Source organism: Adiantum capillus-veneris, chromosome 26 (genome assembly GCF_014529385.1).
Source record: "Adiantum capillus-veneris isolate H3 chromosome 26, ASM1452938v2, whole genome shotgun sequence".
NCBI classification, from domain to species: domain Eukaryota; kingdom Viridiplantae; phylum Streptophyta; class Polypodiopsida; order Polypodiales; family Pteridaceae; genus Adiantum; species Adiantum capillus-veneris.
Genome location: NC_140956.1, coordinates 86,051,696 through 86,068,804, shown reverse-complemented (window position 1 = coordinate 86,068,804; position 17,109 = coordinate 86,051,696).

Here is a 17,109-nt window from a genome sequence, read left to right as displayed (position 1 = left end):
GGAAACACCATCTAAGTGTGTCGCTTTGTAGGTGCAATGATGAACAATGCTAAAACATAAACAAGTGTACAAGTCAACAAAACTCGCTTTACAACATTAATCACTTAACATTTTACCTCTTGGTTCTTACAAAAGAAGATACATTAATCACTTAACATTTTACCTCTTGGTTCTTACAAAAGAATATACATCACCATTCCGGGTGAGCAAAATATTGTTTAAGACATTAACTACTTGATTGTTTATAGTGCTTATCGTGATTACATGTTAGAATTGAATGTCTAGTAATCATATTCTTAGTGCCATTTCCTTGCAACTTCTACACTCATGTGATCGATCGGTCATGGCAACTGTGAGTGGATGGCAAATTGGAGGTGATCTTTGCCAAAACATGAGCCAAGATCTGAGACTTGTTGTAAAATATTCTTAAATCTCAGTGGAATTCTAATCTTCCATTGTCTTCACTATGTAGGATGTGCCTTTAGGATTCCACGGTAGCTTGTACTCTAAGTTATCAATTGTGGATGCATGAGTGTACCAGTAACTTGTCTCCCAGAGGTCAAATAGCTTCTTGTAAAACACAGGCATGCCACCTTGTAGTGTGAATCTCTTATCTCTTGTTAAATTTTCTTATGAAAACACTGCCTTGAACCTGAGAAAGTTCTTTGGAAAGCAACTTTCAATAGTTTTTTTGCTTTGTTCCTCATACGCCATATCCACACAAAAACATCAAAGTGCTCAAGGAAACAGTCCAAGAAGGCAAGTGCATCCCTTTTGAACCCAATAGACTCCCATGTGCCATTCTCACAATTGTGAGCTGATCCCAATAGGAAGGTGGATCTTTATTGTGATTGTTGTCTATTGAAGCCAGTAGGACACCATTAACATCATGGATTATCGATCCATTTGACTCAAACAATGTATTCTTTGGATCCTCCCATGGCCAATACACCGTCCCATCCTTGCGCTTCACATATCCACTAGCCCTAGATGCATCACCACCTGTCCCACTTGCATCACTATCTGCAACACTTCCAGATGCATCACCAATTGCATCACCCCCAGAGACCTCACCACCTACACCATCTACATCACTACCTGCAGATGGTGTAGGTGGTTTGTTTTTTTTGCTTTGTTCCTCATACACCATGTCCACACAAAAATATCAAAGTGCTCAAGGAAACAATCCAAGAAGGCAAGTGCATCCCTTTTGAACCCAACAGACTCCCTTGGTGCCATTCTCACAATTGTGAGCTGATCCCAGTAGGAAGGCACATCTTTACTGTGATTGCTATCTATTGAATTCTAGTAGGACACCATTAATATCATGGATTACTACTCGATTTGACTCAAACAATGTATTCTTTGGATCCTCCCATGGCCAATACACCATCCCATCCTTGCGCTTCACATATCCACTAGCCCTAGATGCATCACCACCTTTCACACCTACATCACTATCTGCAACACTTTCAGATGCATCATCCCCAGAGACATCACCACCTACACCATCTACATCACTACTTGCAAATGGTGTAGGTGTTTTGTTTTTTTTCTTTGTTCCTCATACACCATGTCCACACAAAAGCATCAAAGTGCTCAGGTAAGCATTCCAAGAAGGCAAGTGCATCCCTTTTGAACCCAACAGACCCCCCTGGTGCCATTCTCACAATTGTGAGATGATCCCACTAGGAAGGCGCATCTTTACTGTGATTGCTATCTATGGAATTCTAGTAGGACACCATTAATATTATGGATTACCTCTCGATTTGACTCAAACAATGTCTTATATGGATCCTCCCATGGCCAATGCACCGTCCCATCCTTGCGCTTCACATATCCACTAGCCCTAGATGCATCACCACTTGTCCCTCCTACATCACTATCAGCAACACTTCCAGATGCATCACCAATTGCATCACCCCCAGAGACATCACCACCTACACCATATGCATCACTACCTGCAACACTCCTAGATGCATCACCCCTAGAGGCATCACCACCTACACAACCTACATCACCATCACTCCCTGATGCATCACCATCTGGTCTATCATCAATATCCATAGATGCATCATCATTTTCCTCAGATGCTTCAAACTTTCCAATAGTGAAATCTTTGATTGCCTTCAATATATCACCTATGCTGACCACATTTATCCCATACCCAACTCATGAAGTGCCTTATGTAGTGAAGAAAATCCTGCTAGCTTCTAGCAATCCAAGATTAGACCAAAAACATGTGTCTTTATCCTCTTTCTCCTCAAGGGTGCTAGCACCTTGAACTTTTCCCTCAACCCTAAATAAAGTATCTACATTGGGAGGGTCTTGTGTTGGAGACTTTACTACCACATCCATTATGTGATATAGATCCTCAATGAGGTAATGTCTGAGAAAAAAAAACAACAATAAGATAAAAACCAATGATAGACATAACATTAAAAAATTCAAATTTGGCTTTCTTAATACATAGGAAATGGAGAGTTGTTACAAAGCCAGGCTTTAGGGAAAATGCCAAAAATGGGGATAGACCGCAAAGCAAAAATACACAAACTAAGTTTGGAGTCTTTTTTTGAATTTGGTTGAAGTAGCACCTTTTCTTCCAACATCTTTGGAATTATTTTCTCTTCATCTTTCTTTGCCAGGTTCTTTGATGTCTTTTTTGGCCCTTCTACATCCTCTGTAGGCTTTCTAGTAGCCTCATCTATAGGGAAGAAGCAACAATGAGCAGGATTGAACTTTACATATTATTGTTTGCCTTCAATACTAAATAGAACCAAAATTACCACATATCATCTTTCTCTTCCTTTCCCTTTGCCTCATTGGTATGGCCTACAAGATGGAGCGGCTGGTGTCTATGGCTTCAACAACATTCGTCTTCTCCAATGAAGGGCCATCTTCAGCTTCATCTTCCTTCTCAAGACCATCCTTGTCTAACACACCTTCCTTCTCAGCATGTGCGTGTGCCTCTAGAAATTGTTCTTCACAATTACCATAGCCTCCATAGTGTGACTCAAACTCTATGCATGACAGGTAATCTTCACTTGTTCTACCTAAAACTCTTTAAAGTGTGATAATCCCTCTACACAAAGCAAGATATTATTATTTAACCTACTTAGCTTGCCCCTAATGTGAGTATTAGTCTACACATGTCAAACAACCATTAGACAAATCGTGCATGTTTTGCAATTTTATGGTTTATTGGATCTTCATATTTCAATATATACCGTATGTAAAGTAGCTCTTAAGCCTTTATAAGCACCGTTTTATACATTTTTTTGTGAGTTATTAGTAAATTTAGTGAGCTTCATGGTTATATCCTTACTTCTAATGAGTTGCATGTCTTGGTTTGCTTCCTCATGTGCACCAATCTTTGTGTATAATTGTGCTTGCTATGCCATTAGCCCTGCCATTGCTACTAATTTTTTGTTGCTCCTTTGTATTGTCCAACAAAAATTGCCTATAATTGACAGCCTACACCCAGATTTTGGCATCTCTATCTGATATGATGCCCTACTATTTTCAAAGTGATTTCTTGGAATGGGCTTATTATCATATGCCCTACAAGCAAAGAGTGACGTTTTGAGCTATTCCTAGTTGGGATTTTGTTGTGGAGGAGAAGCAAAGGATGCGGAGAAGTGAGGGATTCTCTAGAGATGTAACCACTTATCATTGCTCCTCCAAGACTAACATTATGCAAGACGTTTTATGAGAAAACAATTTCATGATGATATGGTTACTGAGGGGATATTGGGAAGAAAACATTGTGCTTACTAATGCATTGGTCAATATCTATGTTGAATGTGCTCAACTTTTGCAAAGCATAAGAAGTGGTTGATACGCTTTTTTATCAACGATGTCATCTCTTTGACTCCACTGCAAGATATGCTCAATAGGGACAAAGCAAAGAAGCACTTAATTATTTACAGATTTTGGAGCATACATTTGTCTATAAATGTACTCTTCTATATTAACTTGTGGGAGGATGTGTGTAACAAAATTTGGCCAAGAAAGCTCTAGATTTTTATCCATGAGATGTAAGGACTCTAGTCAACTAGATGAGGACCAAATGTACTTTGATTTAACATGAGTGAAAAGTGTGCCATCTCATCAAATGAAGAGTATGGTCGAATTTTTTGTGGTTTGAAAATGTAGTCTCAAAAGGCACTTATTGTAGGGTATACCATCACGGGCATTGTGAAGAGGTTTTTCTACTTTTGAAGAATGTAAAGTGAGGGTTTCTCTCCAAATACAATCACCTATGCCTGCATTTTGAAGGTATATTGCATCATGTAAGAAATTTTCCATGGATAAACATGGATCTTGGAAACAAAGGCTGCACTTGGCAATGCTTTGTTGACATGTAGATCAAGTGTGGTGTATTCAAAAAATCACAACAAGCTCTTTGATTATATTCATGTTTAGAATTCTGTCTCCTAGATTGTGCTTATTACAAGGGATACACGCAAAATAGGAAGGGTAAGGAAGTTTTGGGCTATTTTTAGACGGGTCAAGCATATTCATGATGAGGTGCTTAGTTCACAAGGATCCTATAACAGAACATGACCCTTGGCAATGTTTTGGGCAATATGTCCAATGTGGTACATCTTTAAAACTCGAAGAATTCATCCATGAGATTCCTATTTAGAATGTGGTCAATATGCTCAAGAAGGGCATGGTGAGGAAAACTCACACTTTCCAAAGAGTATGGAGTGAGAGTGTCTGGCAACTAGAGTTTGTTGGAATGCACTTACAAGTTGATATGTCCATGAAGCGTTGGTTAAGGAATCTCTAGAATAATTTCAATGCAATTGTAGAAGTGCCTTCACTTTTTTTAGCGTACTCCGTGCATATAGTCACTCATATCTACTAGGTGGGCCAAATAAAGTTTGATAACATTAGAGAAAAAATATGGCATTGCACTGAAAAAACTACTATACATTTGCATGGTTGATTTCTGTGAATTTTGAAATTCAATATCCACATGCACTTATTGAAGGACCGCTGTTTTAGTGTGAGTGTTTCTATTTGTGTAATGAGTGATCTTGAGAAATTGTATAGGATTGACCATATGAAACCATTGGTAAGAGCAAGCGATACCCGTTGTAGGAAGGTTTTGCAAGCTCGTTTTGCTCAATGTAGGAAAAGATAACTATGTTGTTTTCTATTTTTATATGATCTACTCTTTCTCAGTATCTCCCTCCCTCTCTCTTACACACAATTCTCCAAAGTTCAATGATAAAAAGAGTTTCTCTCTCGATCTATATATCACCTATCTCTATCTTCATTAATATGTCAAATATGTCCTAATAGAATCCAAAAGAGAACGAATCTCTCCCTCCCTCTCTCTCTCTCTCTCTCACACACACACACACACACACACACACTTTATCACAACAAAAAATGTTGCCTTTTTTAGACCATAGTGAAGGTCAATGGAAAGGGATCAAGGTGCATGACAAACTTTTACCCGCAACGTGGTCTAGCTTGAGACTGAATGGCATCACGGGAGAGCTAGTGTGAAAGTGCAATAGAACGACATGGAATGCTGATATGCAATGTGCACCTTTCACATTATTTAAGTGGGTCATTTTGTAATATATAAACTAATTATGAAATCTTATATATATATATAATAGATCATACAATTTTTTAATAAAACACAACAAAAATTCTATGTGATTAAGGGCACGTATTTAAACTTACTCTCCCTCATCTCCCCTTAACTTAGGAGGCCTTCGTGTCTCCTCACCTTGTTACATAAAGACTTGCATGCTTTTTTAAGGCTCCAATATCCCACCATGGCAAATGAGATAGAGAAAGATGTATTGTAAGAAGGCATGCTTTTAGAGCCTTTTTGATGAGGTTCTCTAAGAATGTATAGATAAACAATTAAAAGCTCTAAGTTTTTTAAAATGTGAAATTTTGAGCTTTGTAAGTAGATTTTCAATTGAAAATGATAATTATCTATCTCTATTTTTGTACCAGTATTGTTATGGCTTAAGTTTGTGCCCTTTAATCATAACTTGTAATAAATAGCTTAAATTTTATAAATCTACTCTTTACATTAAGGACTAAGTAAAAGGCTTCTTTTAAACACTACCCTCTCTCCCTATGTGTATGTGTGTCACCAATCATTATGAGCTTTGACTTTTTTGGACTACATAAGTAGTCCTTAGTAGAGGGTTGGATTTTGAGTGCATCTTTGGACCATTGGATAAAGCTTTCTGATTAGCGCCACACCACATGGGAAGCTAATGACAATAGACTTTTTTAAATTATTTGTTTTGGCCCTTGTAAGAGGTGTTGACATGTGTGTACCTCACTCTTTAAAGAGGACATTGAGTTTGTGTCAAACATTATTTTTTATGTTTTTGAACTATATTGTGATCTAAATAGTTCAATGTTATAATTTTTCAAAAAAACATAATATTTTATTGTGAAACTACATGTTTTAACATACTAGTGTCACTTTCTATTTTTGGCCCGGAGAAGGCCATAGTGGGGTGGATGGATTTTTGGTGCAAATTGTGGACTGTGGATGCAAGTCGATTGGATGGAGGACACGTGTACAATTTGTTTGTTTTTTGATATTTTTTTTAGGTTTTTGTGAAAGGTGTTGACATTTGTGTACCCCTTTCTTTAAAGAGGACCATTGAAAATTGGGTCACACAATTTTTTTCGTCCTCTTCCACCTTTTTTTTGTTATTTTAGTTTGTAAAAAAGTCCTTTCATTTAAGAGGATAGGCTCCATTTCATTAAAAAACTTAATATGCCAATCGATTAAATTGTTTTTGGCTTGCAGAAGGCCATATGGGAAGGTTAGGAAAGGGTACACGTTCTTAGTCGTAGATCATTCATGGTTGGATTGGCTACACATGCCCTGCTTGCTTTCAATATCCCATTTTGTATGGTAAAATTCATTTTTCCTAGCCAGGCGTGCTCTGCACCGCATGTGAGGTGGAAGGAGTTGAAGGCGTGCCCAATGCATGTTACGGGATTGGAGCTACTGAAGGCTTGCATCATAACTGCCCCTGTATGTTCATAGCGGTGTTGTACTGCACATGCTTGGTTGTGTACTCCATTGCTGTGTTTGGTATGGTGGATGACTTGCCTCCTCTATGTTGCATGAAGGCCTTGATAGTTTGATATGTTGAAGACGTGAGCAGGCTATTTTGGAGATGCATTTCACGCACAGTATGTTGAACTTTTAAAGCCCATAGTATGTTGGAGAACTTTTAAAGCCCACATTTAAGATGAAAGAATGTAGTCTACACAAGTCTAACATCATAGACAACACCAAAAATATCTTGTATCGGCAACAACTCTCCCATCAAAAGCTTAAGTAGATAGGCAAAATCATAGTCCCCCTGGTAGCATATGTAGTGAATCTTCTTGTTTTGTGAACCAAATTGTACTTGACTAAAAGGCTATTGGTTAGGTATTATGGCATTATGACCACTGTTAACTTTGCCTATATACTTATAGCAATGCCTCTCCTGTTCAGAACACTCATGCACACATGCTCTTGCTTATGGCTAATGAAAGGCTTGAAGGATGATGGCCTCTATTTTTTAGAGGAGAGATAAATGTTATTGCAGCCTTGTTTTAGCCTGCAATTTTCACCTTGAACTTGTTAGCTTCAAGTGCAACATGCCATTCTTGCAGTAGGCAGCTCTTGCGTGAGCTAGCCCTACATATCTGAGCCTACACCACTTCCAACCTTGATGACTGTGCTATTCTCTATTTGAAGGGTGTGATGTTGTTTTAAGCCCCACAAGAAGGCACTGCTTCCCTACTATTGGCCCTCTCAGCTACTTTTTCATCTGGGCTTTTGTAAATGGTTTCTCCAAAAGTCTTTGTAAGAGGTCTTCTTCTCTGCCATCATCATTTTTCATGTAAATATAGCATATTACTTGTTCCTTGGAAACAATGCTATCAATGGTTTCTCCAAACGTCTTTGTAAGAGGTCTTCTTCTGTGCCATCGTCATTTTTCATGCAAATATAACATATTACTTGTTCCTTGGAAGTAGTGCTACCAATTGAGGCCCTTATGCTTCTGTTTTGTTGATACTCTCCTAGGAGCCATTGCCTATGGTAGCTAGGTTCCCTTTGAACCCCATCCAATTTAACCATGGTTTGTACGCTTCAAAGATTTAGTCTTGCACTGTCTCTATAGGAGTAGAACCCAAGCTTCAGTGTGTGTATACAATCCATTCTTGTTGTAGCCTTTGTGTGGGAGAGATGCAACTGCAACCATCCTAGCAATGATTTTTGATACAAGGGTAAGGTAGGAACCTCCTCTAAGCTCTCCATACACACAAGTACTCTCACCTTTCACCATCTCTCTCTCTCTCTCTCTCTCTCTCTCTCTCTCTCTCTCTCTCTCTCTCTCTCTCTCTCTCTCTCTCAAAAAGTCAAGTATAACACTTCCTGGCTAGACATACACATACACAACACATATATGTAGAGATAAATATGTAAGAGGATGTAAGTGGGGCAAAAGATGGAAATATGGAGATGGTGGCCAGGTTTTGCATGTTGGTGTTCAGGCCAACTTTCCATACCACTTAATTAAAGTAATAAGCACATGTCTTAGAGTAGTTTTGCACAAAGCAGGGCAAGGGTAGAGGTGACGGGATCATCTTTGTCTTCTTACGGATGAAACTGGATCTTCTGGTGAGGGTTGTGTAACTCCACCTCTTTTGACAAAGTTATCAAGAGAGGACGAAGGTAGAGAAAATCAAGCATGACCCACACAATAGGACTTGATCCCCACTTAGTGGGAAATTCCTCTTATGATATGTAGCAATTTAAGGGGGTTTTCTGGGTTTGGTTGAGTGCAATCAATGGTGCTAGTCCACATTGTTGCATTTTTTTTTCATAAGCGCGAGGCATTGTATTAGAAGAGAAAAACGATTACATGGAAGCAGCTATAGAGGCTGCAACTTCACAAAAGGATTGTACATTTTAGATACTGAGGGGTTAGATACAATGTGGGAAAAAATCAAACCACAAAACTGAGGGGGCATGGACAAAAACTAAATAGACTATCAAACATTACATGCGAGCACGTATATCTAGCTTTGCTTGGAGCCTCTCCACATAATAGTAGCCTTCATTGATCGTGTCCTCCAACTGGGTGATTTTGATGTCAAGTTTTCCTAGTCATCCCTTGCCAGAACCTTCTCATCCAGATCACTTCCTCTAGCTCCCTTGGATTGAGCCCGATCATAAAAGTCCTTGGAATCCTTCCGAATCTCCTTCTTTGTTTAATAGAGCATAACTTGGTCCTTGGTAATCTTCATACCCTACACATTGATAGAGGAAAGGAGGGTTTCAAACTGGGAGTCCGATAAGCTATTTTGCAATTGCACTGATGCCAAATAAGTCATAAGAATTCCAACATGTTCTTGTGTCAAAGGGCTTAGAATATTGTGTAGGGCATAAATGTACGTCCTGGTTCTAAGGATGTAGGCAATGTTGAGGATGTTGCAAGTCTTGCTGCAAGGATTGTTGCTGTCAGAGTTGTTTTGCCTACGGCATAACAAGCTCGTTGGGATGTAAAGGATGCGCAGGCTCATGCATTGATTGCGTTGTTTGTGAAGCGCACCATTACTCCTCCAGCGAAATCTGCAAAACAGGCTTGGGATATTATGGCTGGTCTTTATGCAAGCCGCAATGAGGCAAAAAATGCATTGCTGTGATGCAACTTTTTAGATATAGAAGTATCTTTCCTATAATGTACATATGCATATCTAAGTATAATAATAGGCTTTCTATCTCATCCTATTATTTATCTCAAGGGTAACATATTCTTACTTTACCATCAAAAAGTCCTATGGAAAAAGCGTCAATAGGTGCGCCTCTTTAACTTGGGGCAAAAAGAATTGTTTCTTTATTTCTACTATCTCATTATCATCTCACACCCTAGCTAGATCTTATATCTAGGGTAACTTCCAATATATATATATATATATATATATATATATATATTCTATGTATTTTTCATAAATTTCTTATATTTCTTTTGACTAGCTACTAGGAAGGAATCAAATCCTAGTGGGACACTAGCTTGCATGATTTTCAAAGATGCATTCCATTCAATGAATTATTAAGAAGATGCTTATAAACCTTTGTTAAGGAGCAATGTCATGCTTTCATATTGCATGAGGTGTCCATTGGAATCAAGTGGAAGTCTAAGTAAGGGGACCACAAGAAGACTTTTGCTACCAAAAAGATATCCTATTTTGGTGAATTTTTTACGTAAGGTTTCAATCCAAATTGTACTAGGAAGGGATGGGGTGTAGGAGGGCCTCTTTATTTTCTATGAGCTTATGGAAGTGATTAACATTTTGACAAATAGGTATACGCCATGTGTGCAAGAATGGTGGGTGTGCAAGAGATGTGTAAGAGTGGTCAAAGGATGCACTTTTCCCCCCAAAAGGAGATAGACAAATTTATGACTTTCGGCCTTCCATAACTCCCATATATGATCTCCAACTTGTACGGAGATCATAGATCTACAATCTACGTGTCAAGCTCTTTTGATAGATATGCTATATGATATGGTTTTACCCGCTCGATTCTAAATTTCATTTTGGGAGGAAACTTTGAATTCAAATAAACTAGTCGTTTTTCCTATTTAAATTCAAAAGTTGTCCTTTGATTACTTTCTTGATACAAAAGGTTTGACTTCCTTAAACTGCCAAATAAAGAGGCCCTCCTAGACCCCGTTCTCTTCCCAATGGGAAGAAGTATATAAAATGGGAGTCATAGCTAATGAGCTAAATTTTTTGCTTCTATTTTTATTTCTTTATTTGGAGCCATGGTTGAGGAGATATGATTAAAATGGTGGACCTCAATCTGTCCACATGAAGGGACAACTCATCTCAAACTTTATCACTTCCTGTTCATACTCGCTCTTCTCTTTCTTGTGTAGCCCTCGGGGGTTCCCATCACCTATAAAAGGGGACCTCTTCTTTCTTAAAAAGCATTCATGAGAGAGTGAGAGGATTGATGGCTAATTGTAATTAGCCATAAACAGAAGCCTAAGCCTACACTTGCTCCTAGAGGAAAACTAGCCAATCTTGTAAGTTATCCTTGGAAGATCAACTCTAATCAAAGAAGGTCTTGAACTTGGTGCATCGATCAAGGCTAAAGTCTTCCCTCTTCTTCTCTCCCTGTCAAAATAGTGAATAACTCTTGAAGAGTTCGTCAAGTAAGATGTATTTTACTTTGATATTTTGTTGGTTTCTTGTTGTTTTCTTTTTCATCTCTAATCCAACATATATATCTAATTTCATTTCCCTAACCATATCTATCTCTCTCACTCTTAGAAAGTCATTTTCTCTATAAATTCTAGGTTCTCCTTGCTACAGGTACATCTCTCCTCAATATCCTTATTGCCTACGGGTAAGAATAGGGCTTGGGAGGGAAATTCTCTTTCCTTCACTTCTCTCATATCTACATTTTTCACATACTAAAGTTATCCTAAATGAATAATCCACATGATGTGAATTTCTATCGCTTCTACTCTGTGTGATCTATTACAATTAACGTATGGATTAGCCATAAAATACACTTTCAACAATGAATAGTGTTTCTCTTTGGCCCAGAAAGGCCCAATGTAATATGTCTTTCACCGGATCCCATCATACTACCCCTTATAGAGTATAATTTTTCTTTTGACATAAGTGTAGTTATCTTGCTATGAACCAAAAGAATTTGTATACACAATTAATCTCAATCACTAGACAAAACATATATATTATGGTGAACACAAAGTTACAATTCCAAAGAACAATTCGTAGCTTGTTTGGTCGGAAAATATTGAACGCCATTAACTCATCTATTGACCCTTTCATATTACCCATGATACGATACGACCATAGCCTTGATGTTTTCATCTTTGTGTGCAAGATCGCAAACTTCTCGACATATTTTTGGTGAACCCGACACGGATCTGCCAGGGTTAGAGTTTGTGGGTAACCATGGGTGATCATGTTGAGCAAGAGGGTATGCATTTTGACCCAACAATAATGCAAATGTTTCAAGCATTTGCAATGTTCATGCAACAACAACATGCCACTGAAAGAAGCAGTTGTTAGCATAAAGGATCAGTTCAATGGCAAAGATGTAACCAAGTACTTATGCAAGTATGTAAAGGAGATGGAGATGCATTGCTTGTCAGAAGGTGAGATGATTCAAAGCTTTGATCTGGTTGTTGCTCCAAAAATTAGGGAATATGTTAGGGCAATTAAAGATGGTCATGGGAGAAACTGGGAAGAACTCAAAGTAGCTTTGAAGGAGGAATATTTCATGGAGGACTCTGAGAGAGTGGTCAAAAGAACATTCTTAGAATGGGTAGTCAAGCCAAAATAAGGACTATCAATAATAGAGCTACTTAGGGAATTTGAGCGGCGCTATGCACAACTCACAAGGACAGAAAAGGCCACACTAGATACAGAGAAGACATATCTTTTATTACAAACTACAGGTAAAGAGTTTCAAGAAAATTTGGAGCTTCTTCTTGAAGATAAAGATGCTGAGCAAGGACTTAAGACCGACTGGAATGAGGTTGAAGGTGCTGTCTCACTGCTTACCAAATGACAAAGAAGAAGAGACAAGATGGTAGTAAGCACTACAAGTCCTTCCACCTCAACTTCTGACAAAATGGTAAAGCCTACTTTTATAGCTCCTAAGTTTGATGAGTCTATGCTAGGTGAGCTTGTGAAGGGAATGTGTGACTTAAAGGTGAAGCTTGCAAATCTTGAAGAAAAAGTCCAACCATCAGGGACACTTTCTAGGCAAAGACAATAGCCCAAAGAAGGTTTTGTTAATAGCTGTATTTGGTGTGACAGTACAGACCATGTAAGAAGGGATTGTAATAGTTTTAGTGATGCTTTGAAAAAAGATGTTGTCTTTTTTAAGGATGGTAAAATCCACTTAAAAGAGATAGGTCTATCCTTGAGAACTAACTTTGGGAAGGGGGAAATGCAAACCTTAGTTGAAGATATGGAAACTAACCATGCCACCTCTTCAATTGAGACAGCTACTTATGGAGTAAAAATTGAGCATCTTAGTGATGAAGAGGTGAGTGACCATCATCATCGACTTTGGCCAAATCTCATGCAATTATCTGAAAAGGGAAAGCTTACAAAAGAGATTCTACATAAAGCAGATAATTGCATACGTCTAGAAACAGGGTGGAGTGATCCAGTGGATTCAATGTCTGTCCATGCCTACATTACAAACTGCCAAAGCCATGAAGCCGTTGTAGAAGAAAAGCGTAGGCATGAAAATGGTGATGAAGGGCCTTTAGAAAGAGCTACAAGAAGTGGAGGGAGGAATGATGCAACACCTTTGTGAGCACCACCAACACAAGAGGCACCTTCACCAGAAGTGACCATGGAGGAATCTACAACAGGGAAGAAAAAGGAGCCAACAAAAGGTAAGCCAAAATGACCAGCTTACAAACTACAATCAAACATTGAGCTTGCTACAAACTTGAAGAAAGTTCTAGAGGAGAGGATTTTGAATAGCAAGGTTGAGTTTACTTTGCGGAGGTGCTTGGCGTAGCCAAGCACGAATTCCATGAAGAAATTATCAACATCATCAAGAGAAAGAAGCAAACACTTGGAGAGTCTACTCGCCCACAAGCTGAAGGCGATACTGTGAAGACACAAGGAGTACAAGTGCGTGCTAAAGAAGGTGATGAAGCTACTGTGGGATGCTACCAATCTTCTTGGAATGTAAGGCAAGTGAAATTTGTTGATGGTGGTGAAGAATCTCAAAATATTCCTAGGAGCCACTATTCTAGAAGCCATTGGGCACGAGCTACTACATACACATTGATCAAGGTAGGTGACATTTGTTGCCTTAATTGACCATTTGTTCTGAAATAAATAGAATGTCAAAAAGCCTTTACAACAAATGTAAATGGCCGATGAACATAGGATATGGTTGGATGGTCATAGTGGCAAACAATCCATCAGGTGAATTGTATGCATCATGTCCAAGTGTAAAGGTGACAATAGGTGATGTAAAGGTTAAGAAAAACTTTTTATACAGGACACATATTCATATCATCTTATCCTTGGACAACCCTACATTGTGGGAGTTCAAATGGAAACAAAGGTAATGGATGATGGTTCAGCTTATGCCAGGATGCGAAGCAAAGATGGTAAACGTGTTGTTCAATTTCTCATAGTTTGTGTAAACCATGAAAGAAATCGTGACAACCTCAGAGATCATTCTCTACCAAAGGTGAGCAAAGAGTTTCATGACCATAGGGAAATGATGGGTTTTGGCCAAGTACCATTGTAAAGCAAGATTGTAGTGGTAAAGAAAGAAAAAGGGTCTCGCCTAATCCAAAAATAGGTGAAGCTTTCTCAATGGGCTCCTTGGTAACAAGGAATGGATTAGTATGTTTTACAAAACTTGAAGATTTGAAGAGATGTGAGAGGCAATATGTACATAATGTACAAATAGGCATGAAAGAGAGTGGGTTGCTAGAGCCTACGTAAAATGTTTGGGTTTGTGTGAGCAAGTTTCTTTTATAGATACTATGGGTGAGCTTGATGCTATAATGGAGTTTAGTTTGCATCTTGAAAATGAAGCTGTGGAAGTATGCTCTATGGAAATGTATCAAGTCATAGAGGCCTTTAAAGAAAACCAATGTTTCAAGAGAACAGTTGGCCCAGAAGTCCATGTTGAAACTAAATACAAGAGTATAGCAAAGAAGGTGAAACCAGTAGCTTCACCCTTACCACCCAACCACAGGGAAAAGATTGAGGAGGCTTCTTTGCAATCAAATTTAAGGAATCCTAAAAAGATTGGGCATACCTTCACAAAGGAGTCTTTTCAAGAGTTGCAGATTGGTTGTGAGGACTTTCTAACATAGGAGGATACAAAGTGCTCTGAAGAAATGCTTTCAAAGCATGGTAAGGCTTTTGCATTTGAGCCACATGAGATAAGATGTGTTGATCCTTGTATTGTAGCTCCTATGGTAATTTTTACAATACCTCATGTGCCTTAGAATCTGTGGCATATTCCGGTTTCAAAGGCTCATTTGCCCAAGTTAACAGAGCCATTGAATGAAAAAATCGCAGTTCCAAAGAAGAATGGTGCTCTACGCTTCATCCAAGATATGCAACCAGTGGAACAAGGTGAAAGTTAGAAATGTAGGTACAAGTCCATTTGTGGATGAGTTTGCAGAGGCGTTTGCAGGGAGGGAAATCTACTCGATGGGGGATCTCTACTCATGGTATGATCAATTTCAGCTTGCGATAGAAAGCAAAGACTTGACAACCATAAGTACACCTTTAGGTTTGGTAAGAAAGTGTATCGGTTGCACATATGATGAATGGGATGAATAAGGTCTTACGTGACTTTATTCTCACCTCAGGCCTTCACCCAGACAAATTTGCAAGTTGCCTAGTTGTACCCACCATGTCCGTGGCAACACCCTCCTGCACTCGCAAATGCAAGGCTGTGGGTTATTTCTTCCGTAGCTCTGTGCATGCCCTCTGGCCCTCTTGTCTGGCTCTGTGATTTCATGTTGGGTTGCACCACAGCTTCATCGCCAAGATATGCTTGAGCCTTCTCGTCCTCTTGTGTAGTGCAAGGTAGTAGTTGGAGGCGGCATCCGATGCGTAGGGTTGTGGCATGGCATGCTTAGGGTTGGGTAGAGGATTTGGCGGTTGGGGTAGATGCAACAAGTGAGGAGCTTGGCAATATTGTGGTGATGGACAACATAGGATAGCAGTTGAGAGATCTAGCTGGGGCAGGTAGCGAGTCCGGGGACGACGCAAATGATGGAACTGGAGCGAAGGGAACATCTAGAGTGCCAACGTAGACAAACTATAGGCGCATAGAGGTGGTGATCGAGGGGCTATGGAGCTCGACGAGCTGTGGGTAGTTGCAGTTGGCGTGGCTTCAAGCAGAGCGTCGGATGGGGCCGTAGCCTGTTGAAGAGAGAGAGAGAGAAGGGGGGGGGGGGGGGGGGGGGGGGTAACAGAGAATTAAGGAAAAGAGAGAAGAGAAGAAGCGGGGTTTTGGGAAAAGGTCGAGAGAGAGGGAAGAGGAAGGAGCGTTAAGGCCTCAAGTTTCTAGAATTTGAAAATGAATTAGCTCAAAAAATTATTTTTTTGTTTCACTTTTTTTGGTGCAACCTTCTCAAGGGCAGGCCTTGTGATTTTATCACTTGTTTGTACTCTCAAGAAGTTATAAAATCTACAAATATGCAAAGAAACTAAAAAAATTATAGAAATTGAAGATTTCACATCAAAATTGAATTTCGACATCAAACAAAGGTTTAAAGTTCAATCAATTGATCGGCTTTGACATCATAGGGAATTTGGAGTTCAATCAAGTCCTTATCCATACTATGCGCTACATGGGCCATACGGCTATCCTATACCCTAAACTCTAAACCCTAAACCATGAACCCTAAACCCTAAACCCTAACCCATAAACCCTAACTTTGAATGATTGTGAAATTGACATTATGTGAATGTTTAATACAAATACTTACCAAAGTAAACGCATTAACTAATAATTAATCGTTAGTAGGTGCGATGGATTAGGAAGCACTGTGTGTAAAACTTTTTCATCCCTATTTACTTTTTCTTCCTTATTTTTTGCTTTATTTTAGCATATTAACACTAGAATGGTAACAGGACACTTTTATGTCCTTGGACACTTTTGTGTCCTGTTAAGTGACCATTTTGCTTGAATTGTTTGAAGAGTATGAAAATGAATTTTTAGTTGCTATATATCCACAAAGTTGCCTTATGAGCTGAAAAAAACTTGTCATTTTTTTTGGAGTATCGATCTCACCTTAACCTTACTCTTGCACAACATTTTTTGAACCTAAACTGTGTGAAAAAACGGGTCCTGTTTTTGGCTTTTTTTCAATTTTTGGCAACTATACCACTCAAAACTTCATGTTTGTGAGGTTTAGATGACTAGAGGTTAGGCCTTCATAGTTCTCAACATGTTTTGAACATGTTTTGATGCTTGTAGGGAGAGCTAAGTGTTAAAATTGAAAGTTATGACCAACTTACAAGAATTACATAATCCTTTTTTTGGCCCAAAATTAGTAC